Below are 19713 nucleotides of genomic sequence, written 5' to 3'. Positions count from 1 at the left end.
CCTGAAGTTCTTGTCATACAGATCTTTCACTTGCTTGGTTAAAGTTGCACCAAGATATTTTATATTATTTGGGACTATTGTGAAGGGTGTCATTTCCCTAATTTCTTTTTCAGCCTGTTTATCCTTTGAGTAGAGGAAGGCTACTGATTTGTTTGAGTTAATTTTATACGTACAAACTTTGCTGAAGTTGTTTATCAGGTTTAGTAGTTCTTTGGTGGAACTTTTGGGGTCACTTAAGTATACTATCATATCATCTGCAAATAGTGATATTTTGACTTCTTCCCCTCCAATCTGTATCCCCTTGATCTCCTTTTGTTGTCTGATTGCTCTGGCTAGAACTTCAAGAACTATACTGAATAAGTAGGGAGAGTGTGGGCAGCCTTGTCTACTTCCTAATTTTAGTGGGATTGCTTCAAGTTTCTCTCCATTTAGTTCGATGTTAGCTATTGGTTTGCTTATATGACTTTTACTATGTTTAGGTATAAACCTTGAATTCCGGATCTTTCTGGGACTTTTATCATGAAGGTGTGTTGAATTTTGTCAAATGCTTTCTCAGCATCTAATGGAATAATTAGGTTTTTTTTTAATCTTCGAGTTTGTTTATATAGTGGATTATGTTGATGGATTTCCATATATTGAACCATCCCTGCATACCTGGGATGAAGCCTACTTGATCATGATGGATGATCATTTTGATGTATTCTTAGATTCGGTTTGCAAGAACTTTATTGAGTATTTTTGCGTCGATGTTCATAAGGGAAATTGGTCTGAAGTTCTCTTTCTTTGTTGGGTCTTTGTGTGGTTTAGGTATAAGAGTAATTTTGGCTTCATAGAAGGAATTCGGTAGTGCTCCATCTGTTTCAATTTTGTGAAATAGTTTGGACAGTATTGGTATGAGGTCTTCTATGAAGGTCTGATAGAATTCTGCACTGAACCCATCTGGACCTGGGCTCTTTTTGGTTGGGAGACTTTTAATAACTGCTTCTATTTCTTTAGGAGTTATGGCGTTGTTTAGATTGTTTATCTCTTCCTGATTTAACTTTGGTACCTGGTATCTGTCTAGAAAATTGTCCATTTCCTCCAGATTTTCCAGTTTTGTTGAATATAGGCTTTTGTATAGGAACTGATGATTTTTTGAATGTCCTCAGATTCTGTTGTTATGTCTCCCTTTTCATTTCTGATTTTTTTTTAAATTTGGATACACTCTGTTTCTTCTAGTTAGTCTGGCTAAGGGTTTATCTACCTTATTGATTTTCTCAAAGAACCAGTTCCTGGTTTTGTTGATTCTTTGTATAGTCCTTTTCATTTCTACTTGGTTGATTTCAGCCTTGAGTTTGATTATTTCCTGCCTTCTACTCCTCCTGGGTATATTTGCTTCTTTTTTTTTCTAGAGCTTTTAGGTGTGCGGTCAAGCTGAAGACATATGCTCTCTCCTGTTTCTTTTTGCAGGCACTGAGAGCTGTAAGTTTTCCTCTTAGTACTGCTTTCATTGTGTCCCATAAGGTTGCGTATGTTGTATCTTCATTTTCATTAAATTATAAGAAGTCTTTTTCTTTATTTCTTCCTTGTGACTGAGTAGAGCATTGTTCAACTTCCACGTATATGTGGGCTTTCTGTCATTATTGTTGTTATTGAAGACCAGTCTTAGTGCATGGTGATCTGATAGGATGCATGAGATTATTTCTATCGTTCTGTATCTGTTGAGGCCTGTTTTGTGACTGATTATATGGTCAATTTTGGAAAAGGTACCATGAGGTGTTGAGAAGAAGGTATATTCTTTTGTTTTGGGTGGAATGTTCTATAAATCCATTTGGCTCATAACTTCCATTAGTTTCTCTATGTCTCTGTTTAATTTGTTTCCATGATCTGTCCATTGATGAGAGTGGGGTGTTGAAATCTCCTACTATTATTGTATGAGGTGCAATGTGTGCTTTGAGGTTTAGTAAGGTTTCTTTTATGAATGTACATGTCCTTGCTTTTGGAGCATAGATATTTAGGATTGAGTATTTATCTTGGTAGATTTTTTCCTTTGATGAATATGAAGTGTCCTTCCTTATTTTTTTTTGATGACTTTTGGTTGACTGTCAATTTTATTTGATATTTGAATGGCTACTCCAGCTTGTTTCTTGAGACCATTTGCTTGGAAAATTGTTTTCCAGACTTTTCCTCTGAGGTAGTGTTTGTCTTTGTCTCTGAGGTGTGTTTCCTGTATGCAACAAAATGTTGGTCCCCTTTACATATCCAGTCTGTTAGTCTATGTCTTTTTATTGAGGAATTGAGTCCGTCGATGTTGAGAGCTATTAAGGAATAGTGATTGTCGCTTCCTGCTATTTTTGTTGTTAGAGGTGGAATTATGTTTGTGTGTCTCTCTTCTTTTGGTTTCATTGCAAGGAGATTGCATTCTTGCTTTTTGTACAGTGTACTTTCTCTCCTTGTGTTGGAGTTTTCCATCTATTATCCTTTGTAGGGCTGGATTTGTAGAAAGATATTGTGTAAATTTGGTTTTCTCATGAAATTTCTTGGTTTCTCCATCTATGTTAGTTGATAGTTTTGCTGGATATAGTAGTCTGGGCTAGCATTTGTATTCTTTTAGGGTTTGTATGACATCTGTCAGGATCTTCTGGCTTTCATAGTCTCTGGTGAGAAGTCTGATGTAATTCTTATAGGTCTGCCTTTATATGTCACTTGACCTTTTCCCCTTACTGCTTTTAATAGTCTTCGTTTGTTTTGTGCATTTGGAGTTTTGACTATTATGTGACAGGAGGAATTTCTCTTCTGGTTCAATCTCTTTGGAGTTCTGTAAGCTTCTTGTATGTTTATGGGCATCTCTTTCCTTAGGTTAGGAAAGTTTTCTTCTATAATTTTTTTGAATATATTTACTGGCTCTTGGGAGTCTTCACTCTCTTCTATACCTATTATTCTTAGGTTTGATCTTCTCATTGTGTCCTGGATTTCCTGGATGTTTTGGGCTAGGAACCTTCTGCATTTTACATTATCTTTGACGGTTGTGTCACTGTTTTCTATGGTATCATCTGCTCCTGAGCTTCTCTCTTTTATCTCTTGCATTCTGTTGGTGATGCTTGAATCTATGACTCCTGATCTCTTCCTTAGGTTTTCTATCTCCAGGGTTGTCTCCCTTTGTGCTTTCTTTATTGTTTCTATTTCCATTTTATAATCCTGGACAGTTTTCTTCAATTCCTTCACCTGTTTGGTTGTGTATTCCTGTAGTTCTTTCAGTGATTTTTGTGTTTCCTCTTTAAGGGTTTCTACTTGTTTATTTGAGTTTCTTTAAGGGAGTTATTTTGTCTTTCTTAAAGTCCTCCATCATCATCATAAACCGTGATTTTAAACCTAAATCTTGCTTTTCTAGTGTGTTTGTATATCCAGTGTTTTCTTTGGTGGGAGAACTGGGCTCTGATGATGCCAAGTAGCCTTGGTTTCTGTTGTTTAGGTTCCTGCATTTGCCTTTCACCATCAGGTTGTCTCTGGTGTTAGCTTGTCTTGCTTTTTCTGACAGTGGCTTGACCCTGCTGTAGGTCTCTGTGTCAGCACTCCTGCAGACCTGTTTTCTTGTTTTCTTTCATCCATTTCTGAGATCAGGTGCTCTGATTTCAGGTGTGTAGGCCCTCGTGGAGACTGTCTTTCAGCTCTAGGCACAGACAGGAGTCAGAAGGGTCCTGCCACTGATTTTTCCTAAGTCCTTGAACCCTGGGGACACAGTTGGCACTAGGCAATTCCCTCTTGGGTAGAGAATGTGGACAGAGGGTAGTCTCCTCTGATTTCTCAGGAGTGTGTGCACTTCTGAAGGTCCAGCTGTCTCCCCCATGGGATTTGGGTTGTAGGGAGTTGTTTAACCAGTTCAGTTCAGTTCTGGGTGCAGACCAGAACCGTGGGTACCGGCAGCTGACTATTTCTATATTTCTGTGTCCAGAAGCACTGTCCAGTTTCTTCTTGGGCCAGGGATGCGAGCAAAGGTGGGCAGAAGTGGCAGTCAGTCCTGCAGTCTCAGGATGGTCTTCACTTCTGAGTGTTCAGCTCTCTTGGGTGCAGGGAGCTTGTGTCTAGATTTTCATAGCAGACATGGCCATGTGTTTCTTGTCTCTGTGGCTGTCCCGTGAACTCATGCATGTGTGTGACAGTTCCAGCAGAAGGCATATGAACAATAAGCATAGCTCATAAGGGAACAAAGAGTTAAACTAATAGCCAACTATGTCACTCTAATGAAGAACATCACACTTTTTAATGAGTAATTTAAATAAGTAAACACACCATATGTTCATATAATCCATTGAGAAAGACTGTATATATCACATAAGAAGAGAGAGCCATCTCCACTCTTTGGCTCTTTCTACCTACATTTTTGGGAACTTCTTTGTAGACGATATGGCAGGCCCAAACCTAACACTGTCTAATAGACAACATATTAAATTTGTGAAATGCTCTGTTGGCTTCTTTTTATTCCAACAAAAAAAAATGAACTACTCACAGCATCCAAATAAGAATAAAAATAAGAGTAAGAGTAAAAATAATAATAATAATAATAATAATAATAATAATAATAATAATAAGAAGAAGAAGAAGAAGAAGGAGAAGAAGAAGAAAGAAGAAAGAGGGTTTGAATTTACCTTCTTGGTATTTAGTAAATAGAGTGTGTACCTTTTCTCTAGTGTGGGCTTGGCTTAAGTATAAAGAAACTGGAGAACTGTGCTCGAATAGAAAAATTTATATAGGTTAAAAGTAAGCTTTACATTTCACCAGACATTTTCTCCTAAGAAAATAGTTACCCAGTTTAATTCAACAAGAAAAAAATATTGAATAATTGATGAGGATTTGTGGAGTTGAGAATTGTAAACAAGACAGTATTTCAATAAAACAGCTTTAAAGTCCTGAGTAGACTCCCTCTGCTGTATTTATTTATACTTTCTTTAGCACCAATCATCTTCATATTGAGGCATAAAAGCACCAGGTATAGTATGAGAATGAAAATATTATGATTCTCTGTAATTTGTCTCTTGGTGAGTTAAAATACAGTGCTCAGCCATGAATGCATTTCTCCCATGTTACTCTGTTACATTTCCTCGTTAACTTTCAAGGGCTTAATGTCATATGGGCTACAAACACACCGTAATCATTACATACAAAGTGTGTAGATCTAATGGTGTTGATTGATGGCCCCGTGTTTGAATGTTAGTGTCTTGATTTCAGTCTCCTTTGGGGAGACATTTTCATTTCTGTCACCACCTTGTAGTTGCCAGTTACTAAGGTTATTAAACTTATACTGACAAGTGTCACTTGAAAATGGTTTATAACAAAAAATAAAGTGTGGGAAATCCTTACAATTGTACTGGACAAAATCCTTATAATGGGACTGTGTGTGAATACATGTGCATATGTGCATATGCAGTGTGTCTACTTGTATGCTTACCTGCACAGCAGTGTGTGCATATACATGTGTGTACATGTAAGGCCAGGAATCAATCTCAGATGTTGTACACTAGCAGTCATTCACCATGGTGTTTTTTTTTTATCTTTCTCTGGCTTGGGACTCACTGATTAAGCTAGCCCAGTGGCTAGTGAGTTCCAAGGAACCTGCTGTCTCCCTCCTTCTAGCACTGAGGTTGCTAGAAATGACTTTCATAATCATTATTTTAGAAACCAATCGGCAGGACAAGATCAAGGACTTCAGTTTCTATACATACACAATTCAAACTTGTTTATTTACAAATATTTATTGAGTGCCTACTTCACTTTAGGTGGATTTCTGCACAGTGAGTTGCAGTAGGGAACGTGACAGAAAAATTGTCCTTCTGGGGATCCTCACACTGGCAGTGAACTGCAGAGAGACAGGAAGATTGTATATGGCAATAATAATGTGGTATATTAGGTGGTGATAAATGCTGCAGACAGGAAGAGAAAGGAACTAAAGAACAGGGAAGATTGTGGATTTGGGGAGTTGCAATTGCTTAGTGAGACTCATCTAGAGAAGATGAACTGCCAAGCGCTTAGCATAGCACATGGCACATTGTAAATGCTAACAAATATTAGTTTAAAATAGAGAAGGAAGTGGAATCAAAGGCTATTTCAGAGAAGTCTTTTTAAAATCTATTTCTCTGTCTACCTATCTACCTATCTATGTATCTCTCTCTCTATCATTCTATCACCTATCATCTATTAATCCATATCTGTCCATCCTTATCCATCCATCCTCCATCTATCTATCCATATATCTATTTATTTACTCTACAGTGGCCTTCCTTTATTTTCCATGACTATTTACCTCTGGAATTAAAATTAATTCTATGTTTAATCAGAGATTATGTATGAACTGGGTTAATAACTGGCATATCAAAACCATCACATGAGAATTATCCATCCCTGTCTTAAGAAAGAAAGGAAAAAGGTTTGGGAACAGGACTGGGAGGAGGACAGAAATAGAGAAAAAATACGAACAAGTAGAATTAGAAGGAAAAGAGAAGAAAAGAAGTCTGTTTTAAGCATAAAGCTGTCTTATGTCATAGATGCTCATTTAAGTCTACGAGTACTCTAATTGGAATTTGCAGCAATTAAAGCCAGATGTTTGTCAAATCTTTGTAAATTTAACTAACTGACTCTAAATATTTTTGAGATCTAAAGTATAGAAACATACATTTCTTTGGATTATTTTTCAACAATGATTTCTACCATTTTATTAAAGGATTGGGCAAAGATATAGTTTAATAGTGAACAAGAAACAGTTTTTCATATTGAAAGACACTAAAGTTTCCAATACGCAAAGAGAAAAGCAGTCGGGCAAGGAAGTGTATGCTTGCAGGAAGAGGCAGGAACAATGCAAATTTGGTTTCATAGCTTACCCTGTGAAACAAAAGAAGCTCTACAACAAAGAAACAAAACAAAAGGAAAAAGTTTTAGGGGTATGCACAACATGCTGGGTCTTTGGAAAATTATTTTTACTTGGCTCTCAGATTTTGAAACCTCGTGTGCTGGACGCTCACAGCTTAGTCTTATAGCTGAAGGCATAAGATTTCTGTGTCCTTGCAGAGAAGGTATAACCCAGTTATAACTGAGGGTCAACTGAAATTAATAAGAACTGGGTCAAAGGTGAAGCTCTGAAGTCTGGACTTAGTTTGATACTTTTGGCTCTTGGAGACTAGTCCATACACCCTTGCCTTACTAATGTCTGAATCGGAAATGAAAATGTAGTTAATATTTTAGAAGACACAGATTTACCTTCCTAATTATGATTTGCTCATTCGCCTTTTAAAAACTAATGTTTGCTCTTTCAAAGACATGTAAATCAATGGTGTGGAAAGACGAACCAAAACCAGACTGTGTAAAATTGATGAAGCAAAACACTATTCATATTTTGCCTTTGGTAAATCACACATGAATTAATTCAAAATTGACTACATCATGGTGCAGAGACTCTAATAATTTATTGAACCCATCGTGTGAAAGATGTATATTAATAAGCATCACAAAATATTTTAAAATATAGGTATAAATTAATGTCCTTAAAATGGTAACGGGAAATAACTTTTAATTTTTTTTCCTTTTTATTGTCTGCTATCAAAAATTCAGTAGAGGACTGTAATCATATAATGGTTTCTAATTTAAGACAAAAACATTATGTAAATTATATTACAAAATACAGACACCACTGGTAATCTCCAATTCCACCCAAGAGGCCCTTCAAGCATGCCTGCTACTTTGTGATTGTTATGACTGGAGAAGACCTGTGACTCCAACTCTGTTATTTACTTCTATTTCATTATTCTAGCTTTGAATATTCATGTTCCATCTCTGAATAGTGAAAGGAAGCAGTTGGTAAGAGACTGCCTTCAGCTTCGTGTTCCCTCCTCCTTGCTGTACAGAGAGCCACACTTTGATACTTAGAGCAGAAAACAAAAACGAGTGTATGTTTTCCAAGTATTAAATGAACAGCGGCTTCGTCTGGAGCAGTAGGAGCCTAGCTTTGCATTTTATCATTTCAAGGGGTTGGAGAAAATATGTGTCCCAGGTTGTATTTGTCAGATTGGTTGTTTTCTGCAGATAAAAGGGATACTAATCAATACTAATCAATACAGTCCCCGCCCCTACCCTGTCCTCTTTCCCTTACTTCCTGTTTTTATTTCATGTTACTTTCTTCTCGGGTTTTAGCTAAGGTTTGTGTCATTATTCCTCTCCATTCTCCCCATCAGTTATTTAAGTAATTTTAGCTTCAGCTGTGGTAGATCTATTTAGATCTTTTTGACTGTATTGAAACTAAAACCAAGTAAAACTTCCCAAATTAAGGGTTGAAGTATGAGCGATCCTTCCCTGTTCCCTTGTCCAAGCTCTCCTTCCCCCAATTGAGTTTTTGAGTATTAGGCATGGATCTGTGAGATCTTTCAGTCTGTTGCAACCTTCGTCTTCATTTTATTGTCAGAACCATTCTTGCTCAAAGCTTCGTGATCTACTCAACAGGCTGAAGCAGTAACATTTCCCTACAGCCCAAGTTCAAGAACTTCTCCTTCATATTCCCAGAGTTCAAAGACTCTCACCTCAGGACACCCTTCTTTACTGGCCTAAGGGTTTGTTTGTTTTTGTTTTTAAGTACCTCACCATCAGCAAGAATAAAAGAAAAATGACCCTGTAGGTCTGATGGTACAAAACAGTAAGACAGTTCTGAAAAATAATTTGCCGCATGTTTCCACAACAGTTAAAAAACATTTCAGTCTCATTACTCACCAAAGTGGGGAGAGACTCCATTCTTGACTAATAAAATAGTGCCTAGATGTCTTCAGTTTTGTACCCTCTAATGAGCCCATCAGACTCTAATGGATAACTCCAACCCATGGTCACAGAGATGGCTCTGCTTAAATTTGGAAGGCCCTGGAACAGACATTACAGAGGAAGAGATTTACAAGACAGGGCATAGCCAGGTGTAGCAGGGTGGGTAGCAGAAGGTGGGAGGTGACGGTGGCCAGTCTGCATTATACAAATGTGTGAAATTGTCAAAATTTAATTAGTAAGAATAAAATTAAAAACAACTTCCACAATATAACAGGGAAAACCATTCACCAGCTTTATTTTCTCCCCTTTCACCAGAGAAGCTAAAATGCTCCCTATATGTAAATGTAACTGCGAACATTTGGGAAAACATTCTGATGTTGTAGAGATACATTAGTATTAGAAAGGACAATAAAGACTTGGAGGCAAGATCCAAACATTAATAAAAGTTGTATAGACATAGAATGGATGGTAATTATTGTAGAGACAGGAGATGGATACAAGAAACTATCTTAAAGAAGGTTGGAAGCAATTCTGTACCTCAAGCTAAATAGTATCTAGACAGGCAGACCATAAAACAATATAACGAACATTATTTTACACGCATGACAAATGTCATGTTAAGAAAAAAATACCTATCTTCTGAAGAGTCTTAAAATGTGAAATTCCGCTGTTTGTACATTGTTTACACGGAATTGTTTTTAAGTGAGGGTGACTCTTTCAATACCGTATGCCCCAATTGATTATATTTAAAAATAATGTTTATCTCTAGGATAGAAGAGCTCCAATGTTTACAACCCAACAGGCTGAAAAGGGTTACAAAAAAATCAAATTTACTAAGAATTTCTCTTTGGAATTGAAAAACTGAACTTTTACCTAATACAGAATAATGTCATGTAATTCTAGTAAAAAGAATGAAAAGTAGTATGATTTGGTAAGTGCTTTTCAAAGAACTAAATGTGAAAGGGACAGCAAAATTAAGTAAAAATAGATACGTTAGTATATCTTAATGTAAAAACATTGAACTTAATGTTACCTGAAAAACACTGTGAGGATTAATGTTCAAAGGTTCTTGCTAACACAGTCCAGAAGTTTCTTTGTTGTTCTTGTTACTTTTAGTACACACATGAACAGAAATGGAAGCTTTCTGTGAAATTGTATTTTAAGGCACACAATTAAAATTTTATTGGCTGTAATTTCTTCCATTCCACAAACATTCATTAATCACTTACTATTTGCGTATCAGTGTAGGAGTAAAAACGAAGTCAAATTAGTGGTTGAGAGTTAAGTCATGGGTCTTATTCTCAATGTATTTTATGTGATAGTGACAAAACACTAGAGTTTGTGGAAACAGCCATGCTCCTGTAACAGAATACAGTAAGAAATTAACAGCTATTGTGTCTGTCTGACCTAGTATGCCTCGCATTGGTTGCAAACTTAAGGAAGTGAAAAACTGTTTCCCCTAAACACGCGCGTGCACGTGCGCGCGCACGCACGCGCGCGCGCACACACACACACACACACACACAGAGGGAGAGAGAGAAAGAGAAACAGACAGACAGACATGGCAGACAGACATGGGGAGGGGCTTACACACTAGTGAATGAGATAATCTTTGCACTATACCCCCACCCAAAAAGTTCTGAGGAGTAAAGAATGTTTTTGATGTCTAGATTGGCTATACCCACATATATGTGAGGTGTCATGCAACCTTGTTGGGAGGATTCAATAGGAGAAAAGAAAAAAACCACTTGGTAATGGCCTCTAATGGGCTGGACGGTGGTGCCCAAACTCCTTGGGTTGTAAGAGAGACTATAAGACAAGTCCAGACAGTGTTTTTAATGCTAAGGTGGTACACTGAAACCATTGTGGCAACTCCAATTTGGCTTTGTGTATACAGGTATATAAACATAACCCAGGATTTGTCTAGGGAAGGGAAGGATGGATCAAACAGAAGTCCAGAGCTGGGAAGGTAGACAGGGTCCGGTGTTAGTGGTACAAAGGATGAGGGGTCTGAAGAAAGCTTGAGAGGGACATGGAAACGTGGGTGTCTAATATGTGATATTGAAACTAGAAAACCCCAAACCTGTGGGGACTGTGACAAAATTATCAAATAGCGTTTCCCTCCCAATTCTCAGCTCACCATCCAAATCAAAACATTCTGTTTAGTACAGCGTCACATAATATCACCAGCTGTTTCCATTTGTACTGAAGATTCTAAACGTGCCTTTCTCGTGCTTAAACAGAATTCGCCTTTGCTGCACATTAGTGCCAAAATATGACATGTGAAAAATATAGGCAGCGAATTTCTCTCTGTTCTTCTGCGTGTTGAGCCCTGGGGAAGAGTACATTGTTTTTTGTTTTTTGTTTTAAACTTTATTTAGAGCTGGGCGAATCATTTTATTTTCACTTCCAGTTCATTCTAATCTTTCTATGATGCCTTAATTTCTGAAATGGACTCAATTCCCCAAGTTCCACACAGAATTAATGTCAAATCACCCATACGATTTTGCCCTCTTTAATCCAAAGGTTTAACTACTTTTAATACACATTGGAGAGAATTTTTACCATATAGGAATTGGGGTGTGGTGCACATTTAAACCTTTTTTTATAGCATAAAAGATTTCTCACAGTGATATTAATTTTTCATTAAATTACCACTAGTTAAGTATGAAATCTGAAAGGGGGGGCAGGGCTTGTGAGTTGGAACGTGCTTTCGAATTATTAAATAAAACACTTGCTAGTTTTGCTGTGTAGCTGGAATTGAGTCACATTATCTGCTTCCTCTTCTTTTCTGGACATTATGCTATGTAAAATTAATTCAGTGTGTATGCCATGTGTAGACCAAAATAACACCTTTTATCCTTTTAGACAATTTGTTTTTCTTCAGGTTAAAGTCCAACTAAGAAGTAAGCAGGAACCACATCCGTGTCCCAAGGCATTTATGTTTAAATAGTATTGAAATATGAATAAAATTTCATAAATACTTTCAGTCCTGAAGTTCTAAGATTCAGTAATTCCTCTCTTATTATTCTTTTACATTATTAGAACTCTACATGCCCGATAAAAATAACTTTCCTCTTTTTACTCGATCTGATTTTCCGTTATCCCCGAACACACATGGAGTGGAGTAGAAAAGTCTAAACAGCAAAAAACTACACTCATTCTTCTAAGGGAGGCCATCTTTCCTTGCCTTACTTCCTTCTCTCCACAGTTTAACTTTGGTTCAGAGCCAGAATGATAAACTCCAGTAGAAACAAATGCTAGCGCCCCCAGCCCCCAACATGCACATACATACGACACACTCGCACCCACAAAACACACACATGACATGCACACACACTCCCACGCACACATATCACTCACACACACATCATGTACACTGCAGACGTGTAAATCTCACTAATATTCATCCCTTTAAAATTCTTTGTGTTTACTTTTCCATTCCCTCCCCTGGTTTGCAGTATTCTCCCTTCCAAACCTGTGTTTTTCTTTTCACCAACTTCTTTTATGGCAAGGGAGTCGCCATATTTTAACATTTCTAATCCCCATTTAAAAGTATTCGGTTTTTTTTTTTCAAAATGCTGCTAGCACTTCTTTGCCCTAATACTTGATGTATTTCCCTTTTTCAACCACATGCTTTATTCAGACTCTAGATATTAACCTTGACCTGCCCTTAATTTCCTTCTCCCTCTGGAATGAATTCTTGCAGATTAGTTTCGAACGTCATCATTTGCCTAGCACGCCCATGGCTGTTGCTACAGGGAGGAGGCATTTTGTTTTCCCGCGCATTGAAGTATTCACCATGTATTGATGATCCGCTTCGGCCCTCAAGCTGAGAAAGCTGTTAGCACAAGAACTGCCAGGATGACATAATTTCTCAGAGCATCCTCCCATCCTTAGTTAAATTCACTCCCTGCCTATCCTAGCCCCACCTGCGGGGAAATTTTAGTGATTCCAGTGGAGGATTTTCCTTTAAATAATGCACATTTGCTGATACTCTGCAATATTTCAAACTTGAGTTTGCAACGTTCTTTCTGTCTGGGTGCACCGGAGTGGAGAGGGGTTTCTTCCCAAGATCAGATCAGGTTGAGGTTTGCGGCTGCCAATTCTTGGAACAGAGACACCCCGCCTCCCCCCATTCTATCAGTGAACCCTTCAGCCTCTGGGTCCCATTTCCTTCCTGGGGGCCTGAGTTCCACACCTCCCTGCTCCCACTGTTGTCTCATTTAGAGCTACTTCTCTGGAAGAGCGTGCCGCACACATTTCAGACAGTTTCACACTTATCTCATTTGTTCTTCTTCGAAACCTTAACTCGGGGACACACTGTCTCCGTCAATCCTGTTTCACTGAGAAGAGGATTCCGGCCGCTGATTCATCCTGTCCTGACCAGGACAGGGCCACGACAGTACTCTCCTGGCTGGACCACCTTTCCCATTTGCTTCCTTTCCAAAACGTGGCAAGGGCAGAGCTGGGCCAGCCGGTGCCCCGCCTTTGTTTTCATTAACTGCGCACCTGGGCCTTAAGTGCTCAGCAAATGCCACGCTGCCACACAGATGTAGAAGCTGGCTTTTCCTGGCTCCAATTTGCTCCTTCGCTCTCATTTCCTGTTTCTCGGCCTCCCCACGGTTTCTCTTCCCACCCCATTCCACTCCGCAGAACTGCAAATTTTTCTCGAACACAAACTTCCCCTTTGAGCTCCCACCTTCAGGGCGGTTTCCCACGCAGGGTGGGCTCGGAGGCACCGGGTAAAGGTGGTCAGGTCAGGCCCAAGGAGCTCACCTCCGTTTCAAGAAAGTGGTACCCACAGTCCCCGGACCCTCAACGACCGCCCGGGGCCAGCTCTGTCCCAGCACCCCGCCGTGCCCTTTCCGCTTCCTCCGCTTCCCGCCCCCGCCAACCCTCCCGGGAGGCTTGACCCCGAGTCCTCTCAGCCGCGGAGGGAACAGCAGAGCTTCCTCCTCCCTCTCCCCGCCCAGAATCCCGCGAATCCACTGCTCCGTGCGCGCAGGCGGGGCTGCAGGGATGGCGTCCAGCACCCGGCTCCCCTCCGAGGACCGAGCACCGATCTGTCCCTGTTCCTGTCCCCGCCGTCCTGGCTGGGGTCCCGGCTCAGCTCGAGCCTCCTTTCCTCTTTCACTGCTTTCCTAAATAACCAGCTTGGTCAGGCGCCCCGGTGTGCCCGCGTTCCCGAGCGAGGCACACGCCCGAACCTCGCCCCCATTTATCCCGCCAAGGTGAATCTTTGCGAGTGGGGCACCCCAGCTTCTCCTGCAACGTGCGACTCACTCGAACCCAGACAATGATCCCCCTCATCTCTAGTAGAGTCTCTCTGCCCGCACCACCCGCGGGGCAGCCCCCGCCGGGACCCCATTGTTGCCCAAGCCGCCGGGCGCCCGGGGGCGGACCCCGCAGACTCCGCCGGCTCCGCCCACACCTTTCCAACTTAGCGGCGGTTGAGCCGCGGGGAGAGCTTGGGCGCGGGCCCCTTTCTCGCTCGCCCCCACCCACCCTGGTTGCTGTGGGGAGTGGGCGAGGGCCACGCGGGCTAGCCTCTTTATTTGTCTCCTAATTCTCTCCCCAAGGCTGCCTAGGCGCGTGTTGACACAAAAGAGGGGGACTTGGTGGCAGCTCAGCAAGAGTCTCTCCAGTGAGAGTTGTCATCCGGAGGTTCCTCTCTCCGAGACCCCTAGAATTCTCCCCAGGCTGCGGCTATCGGAACGGCAGGGGCCATGTACGGGTTATTTAGGGTGCCGCAGAGAGGTGGTGCAGGTGACAGGGTGGAGCGGAGAAGGCCCAGGGCCAGGGGCGGGGGCAGGGGTGGGGCCGGGTGGGGCGGGGTGGTGGCTCCACGGACCCACCCCCTGCCGCTGGCCAGGCTGGCGAAATGAGGGCTGGGCAGTGGGTGTTGCATTCTACCTCTGTGATCGGGGAGGGGTTAGTTTCCCACAGGGGATTTCAACCATCACACTCAGAGCCCGCCTCCTAATCCTCCGGCAGAGCGGCTCGGGGCCCCATTTTATGGCAATAAAGCGACTTAGCGCCTGCTGAGCGAGCCCCTCCCCGCCGCCGCCCCCGCCCTCGGCCCCACCCCGGGGCTCGCCCGCAGCGGCGGGGCTTTGTTTCTGGGGGAGGAGGACCCGGAGCTCTTTTGTTTGGGGGTTTGCTGTTTTCACCCCCCACCCCACACACACCCCAACCTCACCCCACCCCGCCCCGCCCCACCCCCCGCGCCTCTCCGATTTCCTGAGCTGCGGGCTGCAAAGGGAGGAGAAGCGGCTTCTTGCAACCCCCTCGGCTGGGCCCCGGGGTAATTCGATGCGGGCCTGGCGTGGCTCCCCACGTTAGACCCGGGCTCGCGTCTCGGCAGCCTCCACCCACCGGCCCACCCTACATTTAGCGCATCATGTGATCCGGGTAAGTCATTTGCAAGTACAACAGTTCCCTGGGTTGCCCCCCATTCATTTCCTGAGAACTGCAGAGAGCAGCTGAGAGGCTCTGCTTGTGCGTGTGCGTGTGAGTGTGCGCGGGTGACGCCGTGTGAGTGTGTGTGTGAGTGTGTGTGTGTGCGTGTGTGTGTGCGCGCGAGTGTGTGCGAGTGTGTGCGCGCGCGCGTGTGAGGGAGAGAAAGGGCGAGAGAGAGGGGGACTCTGTGTGAGGGAAAGAAAACAATTTCTCCTGCTCTGCAGCTTCTGTTCAGGTCTGTGCCTATTCCGTTTTTTTTTTTTTAATCAAAATAAACAACCCCCTCCCTTTTTTTTTTTTTTTGCCATCCCAAATCAGATCGTATTCTCTTAACATGTTTTATTTTCCTTCTGTCATCTGCTCAAGTTAAATCATTTTGGTTGGTCTGTGTTCTTAAAGGGGGGGGGGGGCGAAAGTGTTGGGAAGCGGGAGGGGGTCGGGGAAGGGCGATGCTATTGCCGAGCCAGGAGCGGCGGTCGGATTCGCGGAGAAGAAAGAGGGAGGTTACTTGTCCCACTCCCTAAACATTTTAAAAAGAACTTAGCAAGTAACGTGAATTAAGCAAATGCTTTGCTCCCCGGACTGGAATTGTTGGTTGCAGTGTTTGCCTGACAGTTGCCAAGGATGAGAAATAAATCCCCAGGGGTGAATCGGGGAGGGAGGGGTGCGGGGAGGGGGTGTCGTGGAAGTAGTTGGTCCCTAGGAATGGATGGGCTGAATGAATAGCCACACTGGGGCCGAGCCGTGCGGGCAGTGTGTGAGCTCCGTAGAGTGGAGGGGAAGGGGTTAAGGAGGAGATAAGATTGCTGGCATGAATAGTAGTCCTGGCGCTACATTTATTATTGTCTCTGGTCGTAATGATGTGGAACTGTCACTTGCTACTGTGCCTGGTCCATGGGAGTAGCCAGGGGCTGGCCTGTGGCTGTTATTTTCAATTACGAAGGACCTGGCTGGAGTTGACAAGGGACAACTTTGTAAGGCCACCTGGGCCGAGAAGCCCCGCGGAGCTGGCCTAGGAGCCACTTCTAGCCTTGGCCGCTCAGTTAAGAGGGCTAGGACTTGACCTCCGCGACATTAGTTGGTGTTCGTATTAGATGCTCTTCCACCGAGAAGAATCAATTCTGCTTTTGTTGGGTAGAGAACTGCCTCTCAGAACTTTGCAAACTTTTATCTTTGGGGATAAGGGTGGGGTGCACTCAACAGTTTTGTTTCTTGGTGCATTTGAGGCAAATACTTGGAAAAAGTATCAATTCCTTTGTTATATATCCTGTAGCTTCCCAGCCCCTCCCCCTTCTCCTTTAGTTTTGCATACTTTACTAGTAATTGCCCTAATTCAGCTGATAAAAGCTGAAATGTTGAGTTAAAGAGTATTAGTACAATGGAATGTATAATCTGGATAAACAGTTTCTGTGTTTAGTATTGTCGGCTCTCTAATTTAACTGTACAGATGGCTTAAATCTCTGTTTTGTATGGATTGTTTTAAATAATTCTACTGTCTAATAGAATTCTCGACCGAGCAGTAAGATATTTTAACTTGGCATTAACATTCTGTTTCCCTGTAACGCGGGAGAGACAGGCAGAGGCTCTATTTACATTTAGTGAATGTCTAGGTGCTTCTTAGACATCTGCCAATCAAATACGCGTCAGTCTGCAAATCCACCTCAAAACCTTCATGCCTCTTTCTTAGTGGTGGAAAGAGATGTTTAGATAAGTGAATGCTTTGAAAGACATTTGGTGGCTTTTAGGAAGCCGCAGCTTCTGATGGGAAGAGGAGTGGTCACTTCAGGGAGAAAATAAACCATCATCCTAGACACTTAAAACTGGCATTTAATTAACACAGGGGGACGCCCCCCCTTCTTCCTAAGAAAAAAGCCTGTCTGCTGGCCAGTCCTTATTTGATGTTCCTTACATTAAACAAAAACAAACAGATAAACAACAAACGAAAAACCAGGTGGAAATTGGTTACGTAAAGAGTATATTTTTAGGTTTCAAAAATTTAACTGTAGCCTGTTGTTCTGTACAGGATGCTGGAAGACAGACATTTCAATTGTATTATTCTTACCTGGTCAATCTTGATACTAGACTGAGTTCAGGAAGCTAATTTGGGTTTGAGAGAGAGAGCAATTTGAGTGTTTAAATATTGGCAAAAAACGTTTAATGGGTTTAGAAAAAAAAGGTTTATTCTGCTACTCTTAATTAATATGAAATATACTTAAACCAGCCAAGTTAAAATATTTTCACATGAAAATTTAATTTGTGAATGCATCTGTTTAACTAACATAGCTGTGTCAGGGTAAATAAAACATTCTTGGGGATTTCTGTTGGTTACTGAAGTCCTTCAGTTATTTGTCTACTACTCAGTAAGTCATATTTCAAAGAAACGTTGGTCAGCTCAACTCTTTGGGGAATTTTTTTATAACTGTTTATTGAATGAAAATTGTTGTTCCCCACTCTCCACCCCCACCCCCTAGGAAATACTTTTCAAGAAACCATGTCCTCTGGGAGGAAACGGTCCTGGTCTACCAGTTGAGACCTTGACCTCAGCAACTCTTGGCTGGTTGTTTACTCCAGCTGCTGCCTGTGTGTGCTCTAAAAGTGTAGGTGGTACAAGTACCCTTTCCCCTAGGGTGCTTCATGGTCAGTCTCCAGAGCAGTGCACAGCCTAGAGTCTATAATGTTGTGACTACGCATAGACATATATGTCACTCTGGCTTCTTGTGAAGGGGAAACACATTTTCAAAGTCTCTCTGAGAGTCAGATCTTAAGGCACGAAGCACTCTGTTACCAACATAATGAAATTACTTATTTTAAACCCAGGCCAGTTTTATCTTAGCGAAAGCGATTTAACTACTTTGTCCTCCAGAACCTGTACTGAGGTGTTTCAAATGGGAAGTGTTGATTCATTTGTAGTTGTGAGAAATCTTATCCAGGGAGGTGGTACTTTAATAGCTGATGATATAAAATTGTCCTGGCCATTTTTCCCAGTTAATACAAAGTGAAAATTATGGAATTTCATATTTTATCAATTAAATAACATTAAAATAATTCTATAAAACTGAGATGCTAGATAATGTGTTTGCTTATATTTGGAAGAAGTATTCTTAAGTGTTTTGCATTCATAAGTGTAGTTGCAGTTTATGTGTGTGAATATGATGTCATTCTACAAAAAGCTGTAATGGTACAAACATTATTATTATTATTATTATTATTATTATTATTATTATTATTATTATTATTATTGTTGTTGTTATTATTGTTATTATTATTATTGATATTTTAGCCATTGTGCTTGCATGTGATTAAGGAACAAGAGCTATGAATCCCCAAATTAATACCACTGTTGTCTTTTTTGTTTACAAAGTAACTTTCATTTTTTTCTAAGTTCCGATATGGATTGCAGCTTCTGTCCTATTTACATTTTAAAAATAAGTACAATGGCAGACTAGAAATACTTAACATTTTAAATGTAATCCTGGCAGGACTTTACTCACTCTGTAGCTGCCCTTGAACATCTGATCCTCCTGCCTCCACTTTCTGGGTACAGGATAGTCATGTGCCCCCACACCCAGATTATTTTCCTTATTAAAAAAAAAAACCTAAAATGTTTTCATTTTTCAGCTTGTGAATTATGCTCAGCTTTTGGCTGTAAGAGTGTATAAAGTGTAAGGGTAAAAATATTAAAATTAAGTCACCAGCAACACCCTTTAACCACAGCCTTACCTCATCTACCACACCCTCTCCACTCCCAGAAGCAGAATAGGAACTGACAGATAGGCCTCGTCCTGTGCCTGGAAGGTCAGCAGCTAGAGGCTCTGACATACCTGCTTGGGTTCTAACTCTGTGAGACTTCAGTCCACCAGAATTCCTTCTTGAGGGTCCACACAAACCACACCCAGTCAGCCATTGACACCTGATCTGAAATAAATGATTGCTTTCTCCATATATTCTCAGTAATTAGGTTACAAAAGTTTTTCCCTCCACCCCACAGAGTGGCTACTTGAGTAATTATACTGCTGTATAAAAATTTGCTTTGGTCTGCCAGCAGATTATAGGCTATCCAGTGAAAGAATTGTGCTCTCATTCCCACTTCCTTTTGTTCAACTTAAAGCTTTTTTAAAAATATTAGTTACCGACTTACAGATAAACATAGCTTATTTAGTTTCCTGTTATTTTAGAAGAGCTTTTAGTTTATCACTGTTTCATACATGTATACAATGTATCTTGAGTATTTCTATCTCTACCAGCTCTTTCTCCTCATGAACACCCCCTAATATAGCCATCATGTTGTCATATTGTGTGTGTGTGTGTGTGTGTGTGTGTGTGTGTGTGTGTGTGTGATTCTTCCTAGTTCTGCCTGTTGGAATGTTGACTGGTCTGGTTGGCTTGTCCTTGTGCAGATCTTGTGCAGGTAAACATAGCTGCAATGTGTTGGTCAGGGCAACAACCATGTCCTGTCCAAGTGACTGCATTTCATAATAC

The 19713-nt window shown here is 41.4% G+C and overlaps 1 protein-coding gene and 1 long non-coding RNA gene across 17 annotated transcripts in view; one reads left to right on the top strand and one right to left on the bottom strand.

Moving 5' to 3' along the window:
• Positions 1-13671, bottom strand: part of LOC134482159 (uncharacterized) — a 35926-nt gene extending 22255 nt beyond the window's left edge. For 2 of the 3 annotated variants that reach the window (XR_015639020.1, XR_015639019.1), the window contains exons 1-2: positions 13552-13671; positions 8728-8871 (exon numbers count right to left, since the gene is read on the bottom strand). This is a non-coding gene — a long non-coding RNA (uncharacterized LOC134482159). Of the gene's footprint in view, positions 1-8727; positions 8872-13474 lie in introns of all 3 variants that reach the window. The other variant, XR_015639018.1, reaches the window with a different exon arrangement.
• Positions 13672-14709: 1038 nt separating this feature from the next.
• Positions 14710-19713, top strand: part of Klf12 (KLF transcription factor 12) — a 425271-nt gene continuing 420267 nt past the window's right edge. For 7 of the 14 annotated variants that reach the window (NM_001443896.1, NM_001443894.1, XM_087585857.1 and 4 more), the window contains 1 exon segment: positions 15229-15469. The gene's annotated coding sequence lies outside the window, so the exon portion shown is untranslated. 14 annotated transcript variants of the gene reach the window in all.

Source organism: Rattus norvegicus, chromosome 15 (assembly GCF_021556685.1).
Source record: "Rattus norvegicus strain SHRSP/BbbUtx chromosome 15, alternate assembly SHRSP_T2T, whole genome shotgun sequence".
Classification (NCBI taxonomy): Eukaryota; Metazoa; Chordata; class Mammalia; order Rodentia; family Muridae; genus Rattus; species Rattus norvegicus.
This window is presented reverse-complemented; position numbering and strand designations above follow the sequence as displayed.